The sequence below is a fragment of the Ranitomeya variabilis genome, chromosome 2, assembly GCF_051348905.1.
Source record: "Ranitomeya variabilis isolate aRanVar5 chromosome 2, aRanVar5.hap1, whole genome shotgun sequence".
NCBI classification, from domain to species: Eukaryota; Metazoa; Chordata; class Amphibia; order Anura; family Dendrobatidae; genus Ranitomeya; species Ranitomeya variabilis.
Window position 1 is genome coordinate 219,147,246 of NC_135233.1, and position 22,278 is coordinate 219,169,523.

Here is a 22,278-nt window from a genome sequence, read left to right on the forward strand (position 1 = left end):
CCACAGCAGCCTTTTATTATAACAAACAATATTTAACATTAAATAAATAACTGTAAATAAATAACCGAGGATGGGTCCTTGAAGCTTGAAAATCTGGTGATTAACCATATCGGAAAAGCTGTGGACAAAAGAACGACCATAACTTACTCCCAGCCATTACCCCACTGGCTCGGGAGCACCAAATAACCCCAAAGGGTGCCACTGTCCACTCAACCCCTGAGGATCAGGCCAAAACTAGGTAAAATCCCCTCAAAATCACCAGACCAGAGAACCAACATATAACACCAACTGAGGAATCCATATACCCACGGACCCCCAGAGCAATTTAGCACCAACTTCAAGGACCCCTCCCAACCGCTAGCCGCCATGACCCAAGGAAAATAAAACCCCCACCTCAGCAAACAAGTAAAAAAGGGCGGGCGGGTGGGACTGCTTGCTGCGATTCCGGAGTGGGAAACTGCCCAGCTCCTCCCCCACCTAGCCCTATATACCCCCCCAATTTACATAACCCACCCCACTAATGTACAGAACAGACCAAAAGTTTGGACACACCTTCTCATTCAAAGATTTTTCTGTATTTTCATGACTATGAAAATTGTATATTCACACTGAAGGCATCAAAACTATGAATTAGCACATGTGGAATTATATACTTAACAAAAAAGTGGAAAACAACAGAAAATATGTCTTATATTCTAGGTTCTTCAAAGTAGCCTTTTGCTTTGATGACTGCTTTGCACACTCTTGGCATTCTCTTGATGAGCTTCAAGAGGTAGTCACTGGAAATGGTCTTCCAACAATCTTGAAGGAGTTCCCAGAGATGCTTAGCACTTGTTGGCCCTTTTGCCTTCACTCTGCGGTCCAGCTCACCTCAAACCATCTCGATTGGGTTCAAGTCTGGTGACTGTGGAGGCCAGGTCATCTGGTGTAGCACCCCATCACTCTCCTGCTTGGTCAAATAGCCCTTACACAGCCTGGAGGTGTGTTTGGGGTCATTGTCCTGTTGAAAAATAAATGATGGTCCAACTAAATGCAAACCGGATGGAATAGCATGCCGCTGCAAGATGCTGTCGTAGCCATGCTGGTTCAGTGTGCCTTCAATTTTGAATAACTCCCCAACAGTGTCACCAGCAAAGCACTGGGGGTGCTTTGCTGGTGACACTGTTGGGGAGTTATTCAAAATTGAAGGCACACTGAACCAGCATGGCTACGACAGCTGTCATGATCTCTGCAGGCAGAGATCATAGCAAGCCTATAGAGGGACAAGCTCTCGGAAGATGGAACTATACTGACCATGAACTAAGCCTGCCGCGCAACTAGAAATAGCCAGGTAGCATTTCCTATTTATTGCTAGATGCCCAGCTCTGGCCTAAGACCTAAATAGCTAGCAGAGGGAAATATAAGACCTGGCTCACCTCTAGAGAAATATTCCAAAGAAGACAGTAGCCCCCCACATATAATGACGGTGAGTTCAGATGAAACAACAAACGCAGCAGGAAAATAGTCTTAGCAAATTTGAGGTCCGCTTACTAGATAGCAGAAGACAGATAGTATACTTTCATGGTCAGCAGAAAAACACTAACAAAACACCATCCAGAGATTACCTTAAACTCTGGCATTAACTCATAACACCAGAGTAGCAATCCCTGATCAACGAGAGCTTTCCAGACACAGTAACAAAACTTCAGCTGTGAACTGGAACAAATAGGCAAAACGAAACATGGACAAAAGTCCAACTTATCTAGTAGTTGTCAGAAGCAGGAACAAGCACTGAGAGGCATCAGATAACATTGTTGACCGGCAAGAAACCACCAGAGAAATGAGCTTAAATAGCGACACCCACTACTGATGGAAACAGGTGAAACAGGAAAGAGGATGACAAGTCCAATTCCACAAGCGGCCACCGGGGGAGCCCAGAATCCAAATTCACAACAGTACCCCCCCCTCAAGGAGGGGGCACCGAACCCTCACCAGATCCACCGGGGCGACCAGGATGAGCCCTATGGAAGGCACGAACAAGATCAGAAGCATGAACATCAGATGCATTGACCCAAGAATTATCCTCCTGGCCGTAACCCTTCCAATTGACCAGATACTGGAGTCTCCGTCTGGAAACACGAGAGTCCAAAATTTTCTCCACAACGTACTCCAACTCACCCTCAACCAACACCGGAGCAGGAGGCTCAACTGAAGGTACAACAGGTACCTCATACCTGCGCAATAACGACCGATGAAAAACGTTATGAATGGAAAAGGACGCAGGGAGGTCCAAACGGAAAGAAACAGGATTAAGAATCTCCAATATTCTATAAGGGCCGATGAACCGAGGTTTAAACTTAGGAGAAGAGACCCTCATAGGGACAAAACGAGAAGACAACCAGACCAAATCTCCAACACAAAGCCGAGAACCAACACGACGATGACGGTTGGCAAAACGCTGAGTCTTCTCCTGGGACAACTTCAAATTGTCCATAACCTGCCCCCAGATGTGATGCAATCTCTCCACCACCGCATCCACTCCAGGACAATCCGAGGATTCCACCTGACCGGAGGAAAATCGAGGGTGAAACCCCGAATTACAGAAAAACGGGGACACCAAGGTGGAAGAGCTGGCCCGATTATTGAGGGCGAACTCTGCCAATGGCAAAAAAGCAACCCAATCATCCTGGTCAGCAGAGACAAAACACCTCAGATATGTCTCCAGGGTCTGATTAGTCCGCTCGGTCTGGCCATTAGTCTGAGGGTGAAAAGCAGATGAAAAAGACAAATCTATGCCCATCCTAGCACAGAATGCCCGCCAAAATCTAGACACAAATTGGGTACCTCTGTCAGAAACAATATTCTCAGGAATACCGTGCAATCGGACAACATTCTGAAAAAACAGAGGAACCAACTCAGAAGAAGAAGGCAACTTGGGCAGAGGAACCAAATGGACCATTTTAGAGAAACGGTCACAGACCACCCAGATGACAGACATCTTCTGGGAAACAGGCAGATCTGAAATAAAATCCATCGAGATGTGTGTCCAAGGCCTCTTAGGAATAGGCAAGGGCAACAGCAGTCCGCTAGCCCGAGAACTACAAGACTTGGCCCGAGCACAAATGTCACATGACTGCACAAAGACTCGCACATCTCGTGACAGGGAAGGCCACCAGAAGGATCTTGCCACCAAATCCCTGGTACCAAAAATTCCGGGATGACCTGCCAATGCAGAAGAATGTACCTCAGAGATGACTCTACTGGTCCAATCATCCGGAACAAACAGTCTATCAGGCGGACAACGATCCGGTCTATCCGCCTGAAACTCTTGCAAGGACCGCCGCAGATCAGGAGAAACGGCCGACAAAATTACTCCCTCCCTAAGGATACCTGTGGGTTCAGTATTACCAGGAGAGTCCGGGTCAAAACTCCTAGAAAGGGCATCTGCCTTAACATTCTTAGAACCCGGTAGGTATGACACCACAAAATTAAAGCGAGAAAAAAATAAAGACCAGCGCGCCTGTCTAGGATTCAGGCGCCTGGCAGTCTCAAGATAAATCAAATTTTTGTGGTCAGTCAATACCACCACCTGATGCTTAGCCCCCTCTAGCCAATGGCGCCACTCCTCAAACGCCCACTTCATGGCCAAAAGCTCCCTATTCCCAACATCATAATTCCGCTCTGCGGGCGAAAATTTGCGAGAAAAGAAGGCACAAGGCCTAATGACGGGGCAGTCGGAACCTTTCTGCGACAACACTGCCCCAGCTCCGATCTCCGAAGCGTCAACCTCAACCTGAAAAGGCAGATTCACATCAGGCTGACGTAACACAGGGGCAGAGGCAAAACGGTGCTTAAGCTCCTGAAAGGCCTCTACAGCATGAGGGGACCAATTAGCAACATCAGCGCCATGTCTGGTCAAATCAGTCAGTGGTTTAACGACATCCGAAAAACCAGCAATAAATCGGCGGTAAAAGTTGGCAAAGCCCAAAAATCTCTGAAGACCCTTAAGAGAGGAGGGCCGAGTCCAGTCACAAATAGCTTGCACCTTGACGGGATCCATCTCAATGGAAGAGGGAGAAAAAATATACCCCAAAAAGGAAATTTTCTGGACCCCAAAAACGCACTTAGACCCCTTCACACATAAAGAATTAGACCGCAGAACCTGAAAAACTCTCCTGACCTGCTGGACATGAGAGTCCCAGTCATCAGAAAAAATCAGAATATCATCCAGATATATTATCATAAATTTATCCAGAAAATCGCGGAAAATATCATGCATAAAAGACTGGAAAACTGAAGGGGCATTAGAAAGACCTTCTCTGAAAGTTGCCGCCAAGGCGCACTCATTCCACTGAGTAAGCACAGACCATTTACGGAATTTTTGGCAGTAAACCTCAGCTTCGTCTTGCCCCTGAGATAGTGCCATCAAAGTTTTTTCTGCCTGAAGTTCCAAATGAGGTTCCTCATAAAGCAAGCCCAAGGCCAGAAAAAACGCATCCACATCGCGCAACGCAGGATCCCCTGCTGGCAATGAGAAGGCCCAATCTTGAGGGTCACCCCTGAGCAAGGAAATCACAATCCTAACCTGCTGAGCAGGGTCTCCAGCTGAACGAGACTTCAGGGACAAATAAAGCTTACAATTATTTCGGAAATTCTGGAAGCTAGCTCTATTCCCTGTGAAGACCTCCGGCCAAGGAATTCTCGGCTCAGATACTGGAGCATGTACCACAAAATCTTGTAAATTTTGTACTTTCGTGATGAGATTATTCAAACCCGCAGTTACACTCTGAAGATCCATTATTGTCAGGTGCACACAGAGCCATACAGAGATTAGGAGGAGAGAGAGAAAAAAGACTGCAGCAAGGCAAACTGGAGGGAAAAAAAAAAAAAAAAAAATTCCAGCAGACTTCTTATAACTCTCCTTTCTCAACCTGGGTCTTTAACACTTTATGGGCCGGTCAAACTGTCATGATCTCTGCAGGCAGAGATCATAGCAAGCCTATAGAGGGACAAGCTCTCGGAAGATGGAACTATACTGACCATGAACTAAGCCTGCCGCGCAACTAGAAATAGCCAGGTAGCATTTCCTATTTATTGCTAGATGCCCAGCTCTGGCCTAAGACCTAAATAGCTAGCAGAGGGAAATATAAGACCTGGCTCACCTCTAGAGAAATATTCCAAAGAAGACAGTAGCCCCCCACATATAATGACGGTGAGTTCAGATGAAACAACAAACGCAGCAGGAAAATAGTCTTAGCAAATTTGAGGTCCGCTTACTAGATAGCAGAAGACAGATAGTATACTTTCATGGTCAGCAGAAAAACACTAACAAAACACCATCCAGAGATTACCTTAAACTCTGGCATTAACTCATAACACCAGAGTAGCAATCCCTGATCAACGAGAGCTTTCCAGACACAGTAACAAAACTTCAGCTGTGAACTGGAACAAATAGGCAAAACGAAACATGGACAAAAGTCCAACTTATCTAGTAGTTGTCAGAAGCAGGAACAAGCACTGAGAGGCATCAGATAACATTGTTGACCGGCAAGAAACCACCAGAGAAATGAGCTTAAATAGCGACACCCACTACTGATGGAAACAGGTGAAACAGGAAAGAGGATGACAAGTCCAATTCCACAAGCGGCCACCGGGGGAGCCCAGAATCCAAATTCACAACAGACAGCATCTTGCAGCGGCATGCTATTCCATCCGGTTTGCATTTAGTTGGACCATCATTTATTTTTCAACAGGACAACCATCACACAACCATCAACCATCAACAGGACAACCATCACACCTCCTCCTCCATGCTTGATAGTGGGAACCTGGCATGTAGAGTCCATCCGTTCACCTTTTCTGCATCGCACAAAGACTCGGTGTTGGAACCAAAGATCGCAAATTTGGACTCATCAGACCAAAGCACAGATTTCCACTGGTCTAATGTCCATTCCTTGTGTTCTTTAAGTCAAACAAGTCTCTTCTGCTTGTTGCCTGAACTTAGCAGTGGTTTCCTAGCAGCTATTTTACCATGAAGGTCTGCTGCACAAAGTCTCCTCTTAACAGTTGTTGTAGAGATATGTCTGCTGCTAGAACTCTGTGTGGCATTGACCTGGTCTCTAATCTGAGCTGCTGTTAACCTGCGATTTCTGAGGCTGGTGACTTGGATAAACTTATCCTCAGAAGCAGAGGTGACTCTTGGTCTTCCTTTCCTGGGGCGGTCCTCATGTGAGCCAGTTTCTTTGTAGTGCTTGATGGTTTTTGCAACTGCACTTGGGGAGACTTTCAAAGTTTTCCCAATTTTTCAGACTGACTGACCTTCATTTCTTAAAGTAATGATGGCCACTCGTTTTTCTTTACTTAGCTGCTTTTTTCTTGCCATAATACAAATTCCAACAGTCTATTCAGTAGGACTATTAGCTGTGTATCCACCAGACTTCCGCACAACACAACTGATGGTCCCAACACCATTTATAAGGCAAGAAATCCTACTTATTAAACCTGACAGGGCACACCTGTGAAGTGAAAACCATTTCCGGTGACTACCTCTTGAAGCTCATCAAGAGAATGCCAAGAGTGTGCAAAGCAGTCATCAAAGCAAAAGGTGGCTACTTTGAAGAACCTAGAATATAAGACATATTTTCAGTTGTTTCACACTTTTTTGTTAAGTATATAATTCCACATGTGTTAATTCATAGTTTTGATGCCTTCAGTGTGAATTTACAATTTTCATAGTCATGAAAATACAGAAAAATCTTTAAATGAGAAGGTGTGTCCAAACTTTTGGTCTGTACTGTAACACCCACCCTCTCCACACCCCTGTCATGTCGGCCTTCACCTAACGCCGCGGGCGGAGGGGCGGCTTGCTACGGCCTGTGCTTTTTTCTCTCCTGCAGTGTTCATTGATATCTCCTGTATATAGACCTGTTCTAAGTTACTGTACAGGAGGAGGAGGTGAGCTGTGAGGCCACATATTATGACTGGAGGAAATTTAAAAAAAAAGGTATTTAAAAAAAATATATATACATGTATATAAATCTCTCTCTCTCTATCTAGCTATATAAAACCTGATTAAGACTATAGATCATTTAGTGATAACACGTTCCCTTTAATAGTCCTCTGTATCAGGTGTATGAGGATTATGCACTTGTAATAGTCATGAGCCGTCGTTGTATTACATCAATGGTCATTCATCTGATTGACAATACTGCAGTACTACCTTCTCCACTGCCTGTTCATGTTCTGACTACTTAAGTTTAATATGTATAGGGGTCTTTTCCAGACAAGGTTATTTATGAATCAACCAATAAGAAATAGTCCCTATTGGGAAATGTTTGTCTCCAAAGTTAGCTCCATATGCTGACGTCTTGTCCTCTGATACGTGAGATTAGTTAGATTTTTTTTTTCTGTACCTTGACCTGTTTTTCTAAAGGTGAAATGATAGATAATAAGAGCTGAAGGTCGTCTGACCAGCAATAATCGCTCACTATGACCATTGTTCACTGGCCAAGAAGCTGATCAGCTGATGGCCATAATTTGTCTCTTATACAATGGAAATTGAAGGAGAACATGATGCCTTCAAACTTTGCATGTATTTTTGGTTTCAACATTCACAAAACACGTATACTACACATTGGGATTAGGCGCTGCAGCCATCGTCCCTAATATTGCATGTCTTAGGGGACTAAAAAGTGGTAAAGGTTTAGTAGAGGCGAGAGCGCATGTATCACAGAGGAATAAGACTCTTGGACTTAGTGTAAGCCCCAGGGTGTTCTCATGCCTTTCATGTGGAAAACCTACAGTATAGAGAACTACAATTTTTAGATGCAAGAATATGCAAATTGCCTCTTCTGAGAAAAAGAGGACTTAACTCTATATCGCCACCTGTTGGAAGTAGCGATCCTACAAGTCAATGTTGTCAAGATCCTTGACAAGCCAGCTGGTATGTCACTCTCCATAAGGAGAAACGTTACCCCTTAGACCCCTAGATGCAAGAAGACACTAAAACACTTTACAAAATTATCACAATTTTTTATTTTTTTTTGTTGCAATTTGAGTCAATATTCTGGCTGATTTAAGCTTAATAACTCTCCCTCAATGTATTGTCCTTAATATCTGAACATGACAGCTATACAGGAAGGTAAGGAATAATAATACAGACTGGGAACCAGAAACAGATGGCAGCTTTAGTTTTGGAAGAGTGACAAACAAAAGATAAAGCTGTCAAAATCACAGATTAATGAATGTGTGGTGAGAAAAGTCCTACAGAGTGATGAAAGAGTAAGGATCTCCTCAACTCTCCACGAGATGAAAGCGGCAGTCATGTTGAAAAATAAGAAGCATAAAATACACAACCGAGGCTCCTCAAAAATGAAGGAAAGAGATAAGACACCTAAAATGAGATTCCAGCTCTGTATGTTGAAACTTAGGGGCATTAGGCTGACAGCTACGGTATCTCTCCCAAGTCCTCTTTACACAGGAACTCTCGGCAGAGAGAGCCACTGCCAGATTCTGCCGGTAGTGGTTGATCTCGTCGAGAGCAAAAGGACCTTCAGCCCAAGATCAGACATGTCAGATTCTTATCTAACGTGACATCATCTTTTGGGGAGAGATGGGCTGTCTCCCATATTTTTCAGTCAAGATGTCTATATTCTGCAGCCAAAGTGTCTATATCAACACCCGGGACTTTCGCCACTGAATTGATAGTGGCTCCAGCGAGACGTTCTCAGATGCTGCCAGAACACAGCAGCTCCATCATTACTGTAGTGGCCGGGAACTACAGATCCAGCTCCTATCCAAATGATACAGCTTTCAGCCAGTGCCGCAGCATGCTTACATCCGCCGATCTCCGTACCATGAGCGGTGACTGTAATTGCTCCGGGCATGGCTGCATAACTGAAAGCCGGCGGCTCCCACAAGAAATAAAGGCATGGCTGCATAACTGAAAGCCAGTGGCTCCCAGAAGAAATAAATGCATGGCTGCATAACTGAGAGCCAGCGGCTCCCAGAAGAAATAAAGGCATGGCTGCATAACTGAAAGCTGGCGGCTCCCAGAAGAAATGAAGCTAATTTTCTTCTAGGTGCCTGCTGATCTTCAGTACTGCGGCCGGGCACTGGCACTGATATTCGCAGGTTAAAAGCGTCATCGGACCTAACAGGTTCACTTTAATACATCTGTGTGACCAGAACAAGCAAGGACCTATGCCAGTGGAGTGTGGGGCACAGGAGATTTGTCAACTCTTACTTTGGATCCGTAACATCTCCTTTTTTTCTGATAACCTCCATGACGTTCTGGAAGAGTTGACAAGTATATGTTACAGACTTTGCCTTGAGGCAAAGACACCATTGCCAGCCACCATGACAGTAGTTAGGGCTATTATTCTATAATATTAATATATTTTACCATCGTTATTTGTGTTGGAATAGTGCTTATTTTTGTATATATTGCATGAACTACTATTTACTACTGTTTAATAGTGAATGATTTCCTGTCTCCAGTGATAGTGTTATATTGCCAATTAAAAAACAGAAAGTCTCTGTTCACTCACTTTGTGTGTAGCTGGAGCACATGTTACTTTCACTTTGCAAGCTGATAAACAAGATGCTAAGATCCTAAGCTATAATTACCAGTTGTGAGCTGTGTTGCCTTTGTTCCTGAATAAATATATATTCACTGTTGAACGGCTGGACACTACAGAGATTAATCCACTGGCATCAATGTTACACTAGATTAACCCCTCTTCAGCAATATAATCAGTACATAACAAGGAATACTAGGAAATGTTGGGAGCCGTGTGTTTATTGGCGGAGGCCTGATAGAGGCATGCTCTCCCATAGCATGTATCAAAGGCGCGAGCTTGTAAAGTCATCCTAGTAAGTGCTAGTAGGTAAGGCATTAATATGATCACATGAGAAGAAGCCATTTCAATGAATGGTGATTGGTAGGTGTTTTTGCATTGTGGCCAAGAAGCTTCAAGATACACCCTTGACTATTAGGGCATATGGGTATTAAAGGACTGCTAACAAAGAGGGACTTTCATTCTTCGATCATCTGGTTTCCTCTTTTTTTTCTACCCTTCCCCATGTCTTTGTCTATAAGTCCTCTCCAATTGTGCTTTTGATTGGGTGCAAGATATCTCATACAAAAAAGAGAGAGGGAAATGGAGCCAATAATGTAGCTGAGCGGCCGTGTTGGGATCTATGGTTATCTAATTAAAGAAAATCTGTAACCAGCTGTGCAATCTGAGAGCAGCATGATGTGGAGGCTGAGACCCTGATTCCAGTGATGTGTCACTTGCTGGGCTGCTTGTTGTCATTTGGATACAATCACAATTTTCTTTGGCGTAGATCTATCAGTTCTACGAATGCTGAGCCCTGCATAACCCCTCCTATACCACTGATTGGCAGTTTTCTTCCTATGCACAGGGTACACAGAAATCTGCCAATCAGTGCTGGGGGAGAGGCTGGACTGGGAGGCACAAGACACTTAGTCCTCTAGTGATAATCTACTGCTGATAAAACACTGATTTTATTGAAACAACTATACACAGACTAGTAAGTATTCCCTTTAAGAAGGAAAGTCCTAGTAGGGTAGTACCTAGATGTTTCCATTACTATGAGTGCAAAAATAAGTAAACTCACGGCCTGCTAAAGAAGTAGCAAGAAGAAAGTGTCACCTTCTAAATGAGATTGGTTTTCATTTTTTTCCCATTGAAGTTTCTCCAATTTTCTACTGATGCTCCAGGATGACAAACCGAAACCAAAGGAATACATTTTCCAATAACTGTAGTGTGGCTGTTATATAGAAATAATAAGTGACTAAGAAGAGTGACAGTTCAGATAACAAATCTTATGTATGTGCCAAGAAAAACACCAATGAGGCCTCGTACTAACAAGGAAACATCTCCAGAAATATGACTCAGAAATGTTCCTCTGCAGCCTGGACGTGCCTATGTCTCTTACTCTTATCTCTCATGCAAAAGTGACTATGCCTGTAGAGAAAATGATACACTACCCACAAAAAGTTAGGGATATTTGGCTTTTGGGGGCAAAATTTATGGAAAACGTAAAAAGCTCGCGGTACAGTGATATTTTCTCATGACAGTAGGGCATTTAAGTAGAAGCAACGATGGTGATTTCCTCATCGCAAACAATGTATTGAGACAAAAACCAACAACAGTGGTGGTAGACCTCTCAAAAAATTGTCAATGTTTCAAAAACTTGTCCTGTGGCCTTGAGCATCAATTACAGCTTGACAATGACGTCTCCTGCTGCTCACAAGTAGAGTTATTGTCTGCTGAGGCATGGCGTCCCATTGTTTTTGAAGGGCAGTCCTCAGGTCATTGAGATTCTGGGATACAGAGTTACGAGCCTCTACAAGGCGACTTAGCTGATCCCGTAGGTTTTCTATGGGTTCAGGTCTGGAGAAAGTGCAGGCCGCTCCATTTGAGGTCTCCCAGTCTCCGTTCCGTAATGATGCAACCTCAATGATATGAAGCATTTTCGCCCATGAAGATGAAATTAGCCCTTTATTGTTTGTGTTGAGGCACAATGACTGGATTAATTATCTTATTCCAGCAGTAGGGGCTTGTCACAAAGTGTAGGACAGTTCTGTATGGACTAGACCCACCTGCAAACACTGTAACACCACCACCAAAGGCTCGTCTGGTGAGAACAGTGGCTAATGCATAATGTTCTCCTTGACATCACCAACATCGCTAGTGGCCATAATTTCTGATTAGTGTGAGTTGATTTTCATCCGTGAACACCACTGAGACCCACTGGTCCCTCCTCCAGGGTAGAGATGCTCCCTAGTCTGGTGATGAGGTCAGGTACAGTTTCAGGTCGTATAGCACACAGACTCTGCTGATGTTAATGGATTCAAATGATCTTACGAGACACCTGGGTGCCTCTCACCTCCCTCAAATATGGGTGGAGTCGTGTGGCATTCATCATCCGGGTCTTCAGGGCATTGTTCACAATGAAACCGTCATCAGTGGGATGTGGCCAAAGGAAGTCGACTTCTCTTCCTTTCTGTTACTCTTCCAGTCTTTCTGTACAAACTGGTGATGACTTTTTGACACTCTGAGCTCAGTGGCCACTTGCATCTGAGAAAATTCTGCTTGCATATTCACAATGGTGATCAATAGCTAAGTGTCAACTTGGTCTCACGATGTCACAATGTGAACAGCGTGATGAAGAGGACTGTTTAATACCAATTCTAACTGATCTCTGACATTTATTGGCCAATTCATGGTTCAAACACCTGTTGTGAATTTTGCCATTAAGCTCCAAATTAGAGATCAGCAAGTTGTGCAAAAAGTACTGGAACATTGAACAGTTGGACATCCAAAAGTTTAGAGATCTTCACATCAAGTTCACCTGAAAAGGTAGAGGGCATTATAGGAACATCCTGAAATTTCACCCGAAAGTCAAATATTCCTATTTTTTTGTGAGTATTGTATACAGGAGGTTATGTCTCCAAGGACTCTACTAAAATAGACCGCCTTTTAAAGTATTGATGAGTAATGGGTCCTTTCCATGTTAACAAGGCTCCATGCAGACTGGGTTTGTCGCCATACGCTAAAGAGGCTTGGTCATGGTCCAGATGGATGTGCAGGCATCGTCCAGCTTGGAGAGACATTGCACGGTATATGTTTTTTTGCAGAAACCTCCTGGATTGGACAGCTCAGTTTGATGTGCATCTCTGTACAGGTAAACAAATGGTATAAAGACACATATGTATCCAGACAGAGGACAAAACATAAGTGGCCAATGACAACGTTAAAGTGTAAGTCAGGAAAAGCTTCTAACAGACTTTCAGCTATGTGCATAGACAAGAGTCATTTTGATCTTCACCCTTAAATGACACCAGAAGATATTATTATTTATTTATATAGCACCATTGATTCCATGGTGCTGTACATGAGAAGGGGTTACATACAAATTACAGATATCACTTACAGTAAGCAAACTAACAATTACAGACTGATACAGAGGGGCGAGGACCCTGCCTTTGTGGGCTTACGTTCTACAAGATGGTGGGGAAGGAGACAATAGGTTGAAGGTTGCAGGAGCTCCGGTGTTGATGAGGTGGTAGCTTCGGTAGTGGGGAGGAGGCAGCGGGGTCAGTGGAGGCTGTAGGCTTACCTAAAGAGGCTAGTTTCCAAGTTCTGTCTGAAGGATCCGAATGTGGTTGATAGTCGTATGTGTTGGGGCAAAGAATTCCAGAGGATGGGGGATATTTGGGAAAAGTCTTGGAGGCGGTTGGGTGAGGATCGAATAAGTGTGGAGGAGAGAAGGAGGTCTTGGGAGGACCGGAGATTACCTGAGGGAAGATATCGGGAGATTAGTTCAGAGATATATGGAGGAGACAGGTTATGGATGGCTTTGTAGGTTAGTATTAGTAATTTGAACTGGATACGCTGAGGGAATGGGAGCCAGTGAAGAGATTTGCAGAGGGGGGAAGCAGAGCAGTAGCGAGGAGAGAGATGAATTAGTCGGGCAGCAGAGTTAAGGATTGACTGGAGAGGTGCAAGGGTGTTAGGAGGGAGGCCACAGAAAAGGATGTTGCAGTAGTCAAGGTCGGAGATGATGAGAGCATGCACAAGTATTTTAGTAGATTCACGGTTGAGAAAAGGACAGACTCTGGAGATGTTTTTGAGCTGGAGGCGACAGGAGGTGGAAAGAGCTTGGATGTGTGGTTTGAAGGACAGGGCAAGTCAAGGGTCACTCCGAGGCAGCGGACTTCTGGTATGGGGGAAAGCGTGATGTTGTTAATTGCGATAGATATGTCAGGTAAGGAAGATCTATGAGATGGAGGAAAGATGATGAGTTCAGATTTGTCCACATTGAGTTTGAGGAAGCGAGAGGAGAAGAAGGAGGATAAGGCTGATAGACACTCCAGGATTCTGGACAGCAGAGAGGTGACGTCTGGGCCAGAAAGGTAGATCTGAGTATCAGCATAAAGGTGGTACTGGAATCCATGGGACTTTATGAGTTGTCCCAGGCCAAGTGTATAGATTGAGAAGAGTAGGGGTCCTAGAACAGAGCCTTGGGGGACTCCAACAGAGAGAGGGTGGGATGAGGAGGTAGTGTGGGAGTGGGAGACGCTGAATGTGCGGTTGGAAAGGAATGAGGAGATCCAGGATAGGGTGAGGTCTTTGATGCCAAAGGAGGAGAGGATCTGTAGGCAGTGGTCAACTGTGTCAAAAGCAGAGGACAGGTCTAGGAGGAGTACAGAGTATTGTCATTTAGCTTTGGCTGTAAGTAGGTCGTTAGTAATTTTGGTCCGGGCGGTCTCAGTTGAGTGATGGAGGCGGAAACCAGATTGTAGATTGTCAAAGAGCAAGTTAGATGAGAGGTGGGAGGAAAGTTCAGCATGGACGTGCTGCTCCAGGAGTTTGGAAGTGAATGGGAGCAGTGATATTGGGCGATAGCTGGACATAGCAGTTGGATCGAAGGTGGGCTTTTAAGGATAGGTGTGATTGTGGCATGTTTGAAAGCAGAAAGGAAGGTGCCAGAAGTTAGTGATAGGTTGAAGAGGTGGGTTAGGGATGGGATAAGAGTTGTGGTGAGGTTGGGGAGAAGGTGGGATGGGATGGGGTCGAGCGCACAGGTGGTGAGGTGCGATTTGGAGAGGAGACAGTTAAGCCCCCCTTCAGTGATGTTGGATAGGGAGGTTATGGGGTTTGGGCATTGGTCTGTTGTACAAAGGGGTTGTGGTGGTTGAACAATGAAGACTTGCCTTGTTTGGTCGATTTTATTTTTAAAGTGTGTGGCAAAGTCCTCAGCAGAGATGAGGGAGGTTGGAGGGGGCAGTGGGGAGGGAGTTAAAGGTTTTGAATAACTGTTTGGGGTTGTAGGATAGGGAAGATGCGAGGGTTGGAAAGTAGGCCTGTTTAGCGGAGGTGAGAGCAGATTTAAAAGCTAATGTTGCCTGTCTGAATGCAGTGAAGTTGTCTTGCGAATGTGTTTTCTTCCAATGCCGCTCTGCAACCCTGGACAATTGCCGGAGCTTTTTAGTGGTGTTATTGTACCAGGGTTGTCTATTGATATGTCGCACTCTGCCATGAATGAGAGGGGCACCCGTGTCAATAGCTGATGTGAGTGGCATTGTAGAAAGCAGTAGCAGTGTCTGTGTCGTGGAGTGAGAATATGGATGCCAGTGATAGGATAGAGTCAGAGAGTGTGTGGGCGTCTAGGTGTGCAAGATTTCTGCGGGGGTGCGCATGTTGCTGGACATAGGTGACCAGTGAGGAGGACAGGGATGAGAAAGTGAGTAAATGGTGGTCGAATAGAGGGAGAGGGGAGGTGGTGAAGTTAGATAGAGAGCAGAGACGGGTGAAGACCAGGTCTAGATCTGGTCTCTCTTACTCAGACATTTGTAGTGTAAACTGGCCGAGAGCAGTAGTCGCGACTGAGTTGCAGTCCGGTTTCGCTCTGGCACTTTACAGACAAGGGGTGTCCAAGTCCCAGTATGCTGTAGGGTGTGGGGTGCATCATACTTACTTGTAGGCCGTAGGCCTCTAGGCTTCCTTCCTCAGGAGCCACCACACATCATGCATGGGACACCAAGTTCTTTGTAACAGTCAAACTTTTACTAAGCAGTTCAAGTTCATCAGGAGTGCACAAGTGGGATAGGGTACAGCAATTTGCACTTCCTCCTTAGTACACCTCCTCTCCAGTTCTGCCACCCGTTTGTCCTGGACTACCCCAAACCCGCCAACTCCATCAGCCTCAGAGATTCGTGTCCACTCCGGCAGTGCACCCAGACCCATCCACCTGCCCCATATATAATTCCATGTCCACTGACCTTGTGATGTTAGAAGACAAGGCCTGGTCCTTGGTACCTGGCCCGAGCCCTAGGTTCCAGACGCTGTTGGAATGTCCACCAGGGAAATCTCTTCAGCCTCCCACTACCTCAAATGGTTGGCTCATGCTGCCCCTAGCTACCCACAGAACCTGAACTTGGCCTTCAGTAGGCACTTCACTAACTGACACTGAACTCCCTATAACCAGAAATGCCCCCCTTTTATTGACACTAGTGCCCTCCCACTGGGCTAGTTCTATCCTTAACCATTTCCAATCTGCATACTAAACCTATTATCCTCATTCTATATCCTATGCTATCCTAATCTTATCCTATGCTATACTCACATTATGCATTAACCCTTTACATACTGTACATCACCATAATACATTACATTAGACACATCTTACTTTTACGTAAAAAAACTCACAACAGTATTCACATGGCTCTTCTGTTGTCTTCAGGGGCAGGAACATGGTAAGACAGTCCACATCCCTACAGACAGAGTAAGAAAAACGTACCAAGTGTAAAGTCATTTGTAGCTGGGTACCGCACTACTTGGGATGATGTTCGCCAATGGCAGCAGGCTAGATGACTGCTATGGGGCTCACAAGCAGGGTACTGCATGGCCGAATACATTTCCTGGCATGCGCCCACTTCCATTTATATCAGGTGTATATGAGTGTAACACATCTGTCTCGGCTTGGAGGGCTCCACCTCAGTTGTCTATGGCCGCTGCTCTCTTCTGTGTTCCACCTCAGATTTTACAAGTGTCCTGATGTGCTTCCGTGACATCATCTTTCTAGGCCTTTTAAGGCCCATTTGGACACACTGCTGTATCTGAATGCAAAATCAGAACTGTGCTCTGCAGACTTGTGTTTTTATCTCTGTCCGTATCTAAGTCCTCAGCTCCTGTTGTGTCCTCCTGCTTCAGTGGCTCCCAGCCAGTTCAGCATTGCTAGTTTGTCTGCTGTTCACATTCCCAGCTTTCTGAGACCTATAGGGATGAACAAACGTGCTTGGTGATATTTGGATATCACTCCAGTATCTGGGCGCTTGGATGTGCTCACTGCTCAGCACTCGACGAGCATTGGTTGATGCTCAGTTTTGAGGCTCAAATCCCCATCCTGCATGTTTGGCACCTGGTACATAGCCAATAAACATGCAGGGATTGCCTGCCAGTTACTGTAATGTCGTAGCCATCTTTGTAGTGGAATTACTGTGATTGGCTGGCCACATTGCCTCATCAGAGGTTAGAAAAGGACCGTTAGTCGCCAAGCTCGGCCCACTGACGCCATTGCACAGGTCAAGGACAGTTGTGATTGGAGGGAGAGAGTAATTTCCAGGCCTGTGTGGGCACAGTTTCACAAACTAGAGTCCTCCATTGGTGATACTGCTGCTGATGCTGAACCATCATACTACCGGTCTTTCTAGGGGTTAATCCTGTGCTATGTTATATATATGTATCAGATACATTCTGCATTTAGCCTAGGGACAGCTGCAGGAGCAAGGAGAGTGGCTGAGTACAACCTCTAGGCAGGGCTTAGGGCTTTGCAGTCCATTGCTAAATATATAGCTGTTAATCACAAGTGACCACATTCTTTTTTGGCGGGTGAAAAAATTGACTATATTGTCAAGCACAGGGTCCGACTGACAGGACGTAGAGGAGGCCCTCTGGTTTCAATTGAATGTGTGTCCGAAAAAATGTATTGCCCCGTCGGAATAGTTAACGGGGATAATGGCTAACAGATATTTGCATATAACTTTAGGGTGGGCCTCTAGGTTCAATTCCAAGCTGTGGGCCCCAGACACCCCAGTCCAATCCTGGTCATACAGAGAGCCTAATGTGCTTAGTGTTACATTCTGGTGGTATATAAAGCCAAAAAAAGAAATTCTAAATCTTTTCCTGGATCCAATTAATCATTCACACAGTTCAAAGTGTTGTGTTACATTATGGTGGTATATAAAACAACAAAAAGTTCAACATATTTTTCTGGATTGAATAATTATCCAAAGTGTTTAACGTGGTTAGTTTTACATTGTGGTGGTATATAAAACTGAAAAAGAAAAAAAAGTTAATTTTTTTTTCTGGATTGAATTTGTCATCCATACAGTTTTACGCACTTTGTTCTACATTAAGGTGGTAATAAACTAAAAAAAAGCTGTGCCTGCTGCAGGTGACCAATTTTTTTATTATTAAAAATTAACTTGGTTTTCAGAGATCTAGCAATTAGAAAATGCCTAAGTCGTGCGGTAAGGGACGGGGAAGTGCTAATGATGGTGTAGGCAGACACCGAGGACGTGTGGCTTGTGCGACTACACCTGTTGCTGTAGCACAAAAAACATGGCCATCCACAACACATAGCTTCCTGTCCCACTTTGCAGGGAGACACAGGACACCACTTCTGAAGCCACACAAGTGTGAACAGGTGGTCAGTTTTTATAGCAGATAATGCTTCCAGCATGCTTGCATTCACCACCCAGTATTCCACACTGTCCAGTTTCACCATCCATCAGTCTGAATCACTTAGTACTCACCATGATTCTCCTTCCTCCCATCATATTGAGTCCTAGGAGACCAGTGATCCCATACTAGGACACTCCAAGGTGCTCTTTACAACCTAATTTCTTTATGGTGGCCTTTCACCCTGCATGTTTCAAGAGGGTCAGGAGGAGATACTGTTTAGTAATTAACAAAATTTAGAGCAGCCATGGTCACAAGAAGATGATGGTGGGGAACAGCAAATTTTGTCTACGGAGGTAGATGATGATGACACACAGTTGCCGATAAGTCAGGTTGTTATTAAGTCACCAAGTCAGGAGAACCAGGGTATTGTGGTGGAAGACGAGGTGCTGAATGACGAAGTCACCAACCCAACTGGGAAAGCTGGCACACAAATTGAAGAGAGCAGAGTTGAGGGGGAGGGATCAGCAGCATTTCCAGGCTGCATGCCATGGAAATATTGACATTTAGGCTTGTAGACAAGGAGGATTTCCGCCGACTCATGGTGGTAGCTGTCCTTCTATACTCATTCCCCAGACACCACTATTTCTCTGAGTGTGGCGTACCTGCCTTGTACCAGAATGCAGTTCCTGGGTTTGTACACTTAACGACTGACACACGGACAAGCGCCTGTGGTCAGGGACGCTACATTTTCCTGACAGCACACTGGGTGAACATTGTGGAGACAGGAGTCCTACCTTGGCACAGCACATGTGCTACTAATGCCAAGGATTGCTGGCCCTACTTCTATCAGGGTTTCCTCTACGTCCCACACCAGTTCCTGCACCCCTGTCTGCTCCTCCTCATCCTACATCTCTGATTTGTTATCTCGGAGCATGCCTTCCACATCAGCCAGGAGCTGGAACCACTGCAGCACTAACTCAGCAAAGCGGCATCAGGCTCTGCTGAAGCTAATTTGTCTAGGAGACAGACAGCACGCCGAGGCAGTTATTTAAAGGAATAACAGACCGGACAGATCTGTGGCTCTCACTGTTGAACCTACAACCAGGCATAGTCATGTGTAATAATGGCCGTAACCTGGTGCCGGCTGTGAAGCTTGGCAGCTGACACACGTACCGTGCTTGGCCCACGTGCTCAACTTGGTGGTTCAGCGATTTCTGAAAACCTACTCAGATTTCCTAGAGCTTTTGGTCCAGGTACGCCACGTCAGTGCCCATTTCCGCAAGTCGACTACAGCTGCCGCTGCTCTGGCAGCACTACAGCGGTGCATGCAAATGCCAGCTCACTGATTGGTGTGCGATGTCACCAATGCTGAAACTACACACTGCACATGCGGGCAATCCTTTTGTGAGCAGCAGAGGCCAGTTGTGGAATACTAGCTCCAACACGCTTGTCTGTATTCTTGTCAACCTCCGCACATAACAACTGAAGAGTGGGCATGGGTGTCTGACATTTGTGCAGTTCTCCAAGACTTTGAGGACTCCACAAAGTTTGTGAGCGGTGATGACACTATAATCAGAGCAACAATCCCGCTTCTGTGCCTACTTAAACAGTCACTGCTCACAATTAAAGCTGAAGCTTTAATTGCAGACGAGGTGGAGATGGAGGAAGACACGAGACCTTGAGGTACTACCCTGCCCAGCCTCATCTCATCTGCTCAATGTGGATTGGGTAACAATGAGAAGGAGAAGGAGGAGGAACAGGAGCTGGTTGCTGTCGCAACAGAGACTAGTACCCACACAAGCTTCGTACCATCTTTCCTACATGGATGGGCTGACAAGGGGAATGAGGTGGAAGAGATGGAGGAGGAGGAGGAGGAGGAGATGGAGAGTCATCATCATGGTGGAGACAGGGTAGTGTTGGCTGTAGGGAGCTTGGCACATATTGTCATCTTTATGTACCGCTGCGTTTCCCGTGACCCTCGCATTATATTCATCTTGGATGAAAGGGTACTGGTTGTACATTTTGCTAGACTCATGCTACAAGGAGAACTTTGCATCTGTCCTTCCTGAGATGGAAAAGTCTACTAAAATGGTGCTGTACCAGAAGGCCATTGCAGAAAATATGCTGAAAAAATTTCCATTGGACACCGCTAGAAGCAGCTGGCAAGTTTCCTTGCCCAATCAAGGAGGGCAATGATGGAGACACCCACCAGGTACCTCGGAGCAGGGGTACACTGTCAAAGGCCTGGGTCAATTTCATGACACACTCCCAGCATCCATGCCCTGATGACCCTGTATTTTTGACAAGGAAGGGAAAGTTTTTAAAGATGGTCAAGCAATACCTAGCCAAAAAAACAGTGTACCCCTAATTCCTCTGCGACCATCAACTATTGGGTCTCAAAGCTGGACACCTGGCATGAGCTGTCTTTTTATGCCTTGGAGGTGCTGTGCTGCTCTGCTCCTAGTGTGTTGCCTGAGTGGGTTTTAGTGCCATTGATAACAGACAGGCGCTTTCGTCTGTCAACAGAAAATGCTGACAGGTTCACCCTGGTAAAAAAAGAACAGAACCTGGATTAGCCCTGACTTTTCCACATCACCAGATGACAGTAGGACAAAAAGTCTTTTTAAGGAAAAAAAATTGTAGTCGGCTCATCTGTCCTACAGTGTTTCCCTATGTTCACAGCTGGCACGGAAAGGGTTGAGCAGCCAATCTTGATGCAAACGAAGTGTAAATTGAATCCAGCGAGCAGTAGTATCTACTTAAAATATAGCTTTTAATGAGCCATTTTAAAAAAACAGCAAAAATGGCACATTATGCAACGTTATAACCTACACGTTTCAACTATTATCTTACTTATCTGAGTAAGATAATAGTCAAAACGTGTAGGTTATAACACCACATAATGTGTATACTGCTATAATGTGCTGCTTTTTTACATTTTTTGTGGAACACCATTGTATTTAAATTTTCCTGTTTTTTTAAATGGCTCATTAAAAGCTATATTTTAAGTGGATACTACTGCTTGCTGGATTCAATTTATCCTTTGTTTGCATAAAGTCTTTTTAATATTCAATATTTGAATGAGACCCTTCAGTTTTTAACTTTAAGGTGTATAGAGGACCCTCCTTATAATTTGTTTTTGGCTTTGCACTGTGTGCAAAACCTTTATGAGTGTAGAAGTGCCAAAACGACACTTTCTTAATTTTTTTATGAGGCACTCCATTCAGTGCCTTCAAGGATGTAGGAGTGCCACAACTGTACTGAATGAGCAACTACAGTTGGTGCATTCAAGTGTGTATGGATGACCTTGCTTGTAATTTTTGGCAAGCTTTGTACTTGGTACTCCTAGACTCATAGACTATATGCACTACTACATGACAATTTGAACAGAATGTGTATGAGGCCCTCCTTTATGTCTAATAAAAGGGGTGTCTGAGTCTATCTTCCTTCACATTTTTGGCAGTCCTTGCTTCCTTCATAAATTACACTAACATTTCATATTTTTTAATTAAAAAAATCAATTTTTGTTTACTTAAATTATTATTTTTTTAAAATCCCTTTTAAATTTTGCCTTAAATGCAAGTCATTATACAGCAAAAAATATTTCTTAACAATTTTTTCCTGTACACTACAATTTCTCATCAATTTTGAATGTTTTGTTCTCAGTCCTAAAAGTGGAGTAAAAATGTGACACCATTGTTCTCAGCAGCGATCTGGGAGTCAGAGATGCTTCCACAGGTCTTCCCCATACTGTTCTACTTCCACTCAGCACTTTTCCCATTCATTTCAAATTTTCACTGCCCCCAGACCTCTTGCCGGAAAAATGCTCAGATTTCTTATTCACTCCCATCATACTCGTTACTCAAAAGGAGCACCCAGGCCTTAGGAATTGCTCAGTTTGAGTAAAGAGCATCCAAGCATTTTAGTGCTCACTCATCCCTACTCTTCACACCACATGCCTGACAGTCTGCTGGGTTCATGTGTCCACTGTGATCTGAAGCTTAGTGGATCAACCTCACAACGTGAGCCTAAGGGCTCATACTCACCTGCGAGAAACTCAGATGAGTATCCCACGTCAATA